This window comes from Carya illinoinensis, chromosome 5 (assembly GCF_018687715.1).
Source record: "Carya illinoinensis cultivar Pawnee chromosome 5, C.illinoinensisPawnee_v1, whole genome shotgun sequence".
In the NCBI taxonomy this organism is placed as follows: Eukaryota; Viridiplantae; Streptophyta; class Magnoliopsida; order Fagales; family Juglandaceae; genus Carya; species Carya illinoinensis.
The window spans coordinates 43,914,039-43,919,536 of NC_056756.1; positions in this window are offsets into that span (position 1 = coordinate 43,914,039).

The following is a 5,498-nucleotide window of genomic DNA, read 5'->3' on the forward strand; positions in this document are numbered from 1 at the left end:
CTGTAATTGCATTCAATGACACAGCTTCATCACTTTCATCCCTTCTAGACAAAGCATCAGCTACTTTATTGTCCACTCCTTTTTTGTATTCGATTGTAAAGTCATAGCCCAAGAGCTTAGAGAGCCATCTCTGCTGTGCAACTGTACCAATCTTTTGCTCAAGCAAATATTTCAAACTGTGGTGATCTGTTCTCACTACAAAAGCACCACCAAGAATATAAGGCCTCCATTTTTTAACTGCCAATACTAAGGCCAAAAACTCCTTCTCATATGTGGACAGCAACAGATTTTTCCCTTTCAATGCTTGGCTTAAGAAAGCCAAGGGTCTTTGGTCCTGCATCAGTACAGCCCCAACTCCATTTGCACACGCATCACACTCAATGATGAAAGTTTTTGTAAAGTCTGGTAGTGCCAAAACAGGTGGATTTGTGACAGCTTCTTTCAATTCCTCAAATGCTTTTGTGGCTTTTGAATTCCATAGAAAGGAATCTTTCTTCAATAGTGCTGTCAAAGGTGCTGCAATAATACCATAGGCTTTAATGAACTTTCTGTAGTAGCCAGTCAGTCCAAGAAAGCCCCTCAAACCCTTCACATTCTTTGGTATAGGCCAACTAATCATTGCTTCAAGTTTCTTTGAATCTGCTTTCACTCCATTTCTTGAAATGAGATGACCGAGGTATTCTATCTCTTCACAAGCAAAGTGGCATTTTGATCTCTTTGCATAAAGTCTTTTCTCTTTCAGTGTTGCTAAAACAGCATCTAAGTGTATACAATGAGACTCTATATCTTTGCTATACACCAGGATATCATAAAAAATAAAAACAATTACAAATTTCCTCAAAAAAGGTCTAAATACATCATTCATGAGACCTTGGAATGTTGAAGGTGCATTTGTAAGTCCAAAGGGCATTACAAGGAATTCATAATGCCCTTCATGTGTTCTAAATGCAGTTTTAGGAACATCATCCTCTCTCATTCTAATTTGATGATAGCCTGATCGAAGATCAAGCTTAGAAAAAATTGTAGCACCAAACAACTCATCAATTAATTCATCTACAACAGGGATAGGGTACTTATCTTTGATTGTAGCTTCATTTAAAACCCTGTAGTCGATGCACATCCTCCAAGATCCATCAGCTTTCTTCACCAGCAACACTGGAGATGAAAAAGGGGACTGACTTGGCCTTATTACTCCAGAATGCAGTAATTCTTTAACAATTTTTTCAATCTCAATCTTTTGATAATAAGGGTATCTGTAAGGCCTAACACTCACAGGTACAACCCCTTGCTTCAAGTTGATTTGATGATCATGGGATCTTTGAGGAGGTAAGCCAGTTGGTTCCTCAAAAACACTACTGAACCTACTCAACAGCTTTGTTATCCTCTCAGGTTCTTTAATAATACCTTCTTGAGGTTGCACAGAAATCATATGTAAGAACATACTTCGATGTTCCAATCCAGCTATACTGGAAATTTCCCCATCTTTAATCAAGGGACTACAAGGGGAAGATAACCCTTGTAAAGAAATACCTCTTCCTTCAATGTTAAACTGCATTTGCAGCTTTTTAAAGTCCCAAAGAATGGGCCCTAGAGACAATAACCATTGCACCCCTAGGACAACATCACATCCACCTAACTCCAGGGTACAAAAATCTGTTACAAATGTAGTTCCTTGAATCTGAATTCCCACTTCAGTACACACTCCTTCACTACTAACCATATCACCATTAGCAATTTTAACTTGCATCGGATTGGATCTCTGTAAACACAACCCAGAATTAATGGCTACCATGGTATCTACAAAATTATGAGTACTGCCACTATCAATCAATATCACCACTCTCTTTTTCCTTAGCTGTCCAACAACCCTCATGGTTTGAGGGCTTGATGTACCCATCATTTCCTGAATTGAAATTGAGGCCACTTGAACAGCAAGTTGTTCATCTTGATGTTGTGCCGCCTCTTGTAACTGCTGAGTTTCCTCTACTAGCTCCCATGAATCCATTTGAGACAAATCCATTCCCTCCAAAACATACAATCTTGGTTTGACACATTTATGCCCTTGATGATATTTTTCTTCACAAAAATAGCAAAGGCCCTTCTTCCTTCTTTCCTGCATTTGAGTTTCTGAAATCCTCTGGTAAGGTGTTTTAGAGACAACCTGCCCTTTAGGAGGAGCCCCCAAAATAGAAGGAACTTGTATTGATCTTTGTACACTAGTTCCAGAATCATAAGAACTCGACTTCCAAGCTTTTCTTGTACTCCAAACATTCTGTTCTTGAATCTTGGCCAAGCCAAATGCATCATTCAAGTTCTTGGGACTTAACAACTTGACAGTAAACCTCACCTCATCCTTCAAGCCACTTATAAAGCAACTCAACTTATTTCTTTCAGAAATCCCCTTGAGTCTATTAGAGATCAAATCAAATTCTGTCTTGTAAGCCACAACAGAACCCGATTGTTTCAGCCTTGTTAACTCCTCCATTGGATCATCATAATCAGACAATCCAAACCTCACTTGTAGTGCTTGGATAAATTCATCCCACGAGTGAAAAAGGCCTGCTTCTGTAGAGTTCTGAAACCAAACCAAGGCGTCTTCCTCCATGTAAAAAGAAACAAAGAAAATCCTTTGTGCTGGTGGAACTTGATGATACAAGAAATACTGGTTTGCCTTATACACCCAAGGAACAGGATTTCCCCCAGAATACTTTGGTAGCTCTATCTTAATGCTTTTAAAGATTCCTCTATCAATTGAGTCACGAAACTGCCCTCCATGACTGCCTTCATTTTCTTCAAGATTCACATTTTCTTGATGATGTCTTGCTCCATGATCATTCCCAAGAGAATTATTCAAAGAAATTCTTGAGATTTGCTGCACCATCTCAGCAAATTTTCTTTCTTGATTTTCTCTATCCACACGAACAATTTCTTGCTGCTGAATCAAAATGGATATCGCATCTTCCAACTGCTTTTGCTGCACTTCTTGCTGTTGCCTTAACTGGTTTACTGAATCAAGAACCTGCGCATATGACCTTGTACCTTCTGCCATAGTACTGACTCTTGATACCAAATGTAATGGGCCCTTTTACCTTGACTGATTCGAGAGAGTCACTCTCCAAGAAGTAGATGAATGAGAGAAATAGAGATGGAAACAGAGAGACGAGAGAATGATTGATAAACTTTCTGATGCCTTTTCTCTTCCTTTCAGTTCGTTATTTATAGTTGAAAACAATTACAAACGTCATCGTTTTTACTTTCTTCCTTTCTTTCAGATTCATACGACATCTGCCTTTTAATTCTTTTACTCCCAACATAAAATGACACCGTACTAATAACCTTTCTAAACTGCAACTCATATTACATGTTTGTTAAGAAGCATCTGTCGTTTAGCCTTACACACACACGTAATGCAGCACTTGCATCACTACTTCTCAACACCTCCACAACAGCATCTTACAGCTTCCTTAAGTAACAGGATATCGATAAAGAGAAAAAGCAAGAAAAAGGAGAGTAAAGTTAAAGGTTCTTTTTAAGTTTTTTGGTTGGAGCTTTCGAAAAATCTATTTTTCCAAAATTGTAATATATTGTATTAAAATTAATTTTTTGATGATAGATTTGTACTCTTTTTTAAAAAGTATTTGCACAACTCATAATTATCTATATGTAGCATTGCATTAGCAAAAAGAAAATCATGTGCTTCTTTTGGAAGCTCTAGGGTTGATGGAGCATTTTTATTTATTTATTTGAAATTGCACTCCAAAAATTCTACCAATAAACCAACATGACATGCTACTGACGCGGCACGATTTCTATTTCAAATGTGCAAGTAATCTTGTCCGCATTAAATATTCAAATTTGTCCTATTAAATAACAAATATATAGATAAATTTGATCACTCATAAAATATTAATTAATCCTATCTAACAAACCTTATTCACTATCCAAAATGACGAAATAGATATATAACATTTATCTATTATCCAAATATTGACCCAACTTATAAAATAAAAAGCCTAGACACGACATTGCATTTAAAATATATATATATATATATATATATATATATATATATATATATATATATATATATATATATATTTGTATGCCCATTTAATGACATACTAAACAAACAGTGTTGATGTGTATTAGGGCTGTGCATTTCACCTGTCAAACCGCTGGGCCCGTTAAAAACTATCCGATCCTATCCGACTTTTTTCGGTTTTCATCTAATCGGGTCTTTAACCCGTTACAAGTAACGGTTTGTATTTTAACCATCAACCCATCCGAGTATAAAGGCACAATCCTCAAACCCTAGTCGCCGAGTGTCAAATCGTCGACAATCCTCCCAGTCCCATGGTCATGACCTCAATCACTCTTGAGACCACGATGAATCGTTTGTCCCAAGCATACCCAGCGACAGTGGTCGCCAAGGTGGACCCTGGACTCTGAAGCACAAGACAGCTTCATCAGCTTTGGAGAAGTTGAAGCAAGCTCTTAGCCGTGATGGTGCTAATGGCAGTGGAAGTAACCGAAGGTTAAGACCAAACCTTTCTATACTGAGGAGGACGAGTTGGGACAACATGGTGAAGGAGGCATTGCTGTTGTCGTCAAGGATTTCTGGATTTGTGCTTTGCTTGATCCATTTCAGTTATGGTGGTTGACAAAGATCAGTCTTATTCTTTCATTTCCTTTTTTTTTTCTATGTTCTTGAAGGAAATTCAATGTTGTTGCATACGGTTTAGTTTGAGCCAGATTGCTTAATTACTGTCTCCTTAAATGTTTTATATATGTATTTGTATTGCATTTTTTTTTTGGTATTCTGAGAATATCAAACCCTAGCTTCAATCTCGTGTAGTATGAGGGCCAAATTTGATTTGGTATCTTTCTTTTTTGGGGGCTTCTATTCTGGAAATGTAGTGCACATTTTGGATCAAGTTTTTACTTTTGTTTGGTTTCAAAGAAAATGTAAAAGGTCCTTCTGCAGCTCCGCCAATGAAGAAGAAAGAGGGCGGATCAATCGGGTCATGTGGGTTCGACCCAAGTTTGTTTTGACGGGCCGGATCGGTGAGGGGTCAGGGTGGGTGCGGACCAAGCATTTTGAGCTCAGGTTGCAAGCCTAATGTGTATATATATATATATATATATATATAAAAGTATTGGCATTAGCCTAGCCAAAGCTAAAGCCAAAATTTGGCTAAAACTATATTTTTTGGCTAAAAGCTGAAGCTATTCAAGTATAACCCCAGATTAGAGTAGGTAGAAATAAGTCAAAATAATAATATAGTATTATTTTTTATTTATTTTTTCATATTTTGCCACCACACTAAACATATGTTTATTAATAATTTAGAAATTATTAAATTATTAATTAGCATATGGTTAGTGTTAACATTAGAATGCAAACAATCAAAAGTTTGAAAATTAAATGAGTTTGATCATCTGTGAACAGTAATTAACCAAGTTTGGACTTCCCTTTCCGTTTAGCTATAGTTTCACTT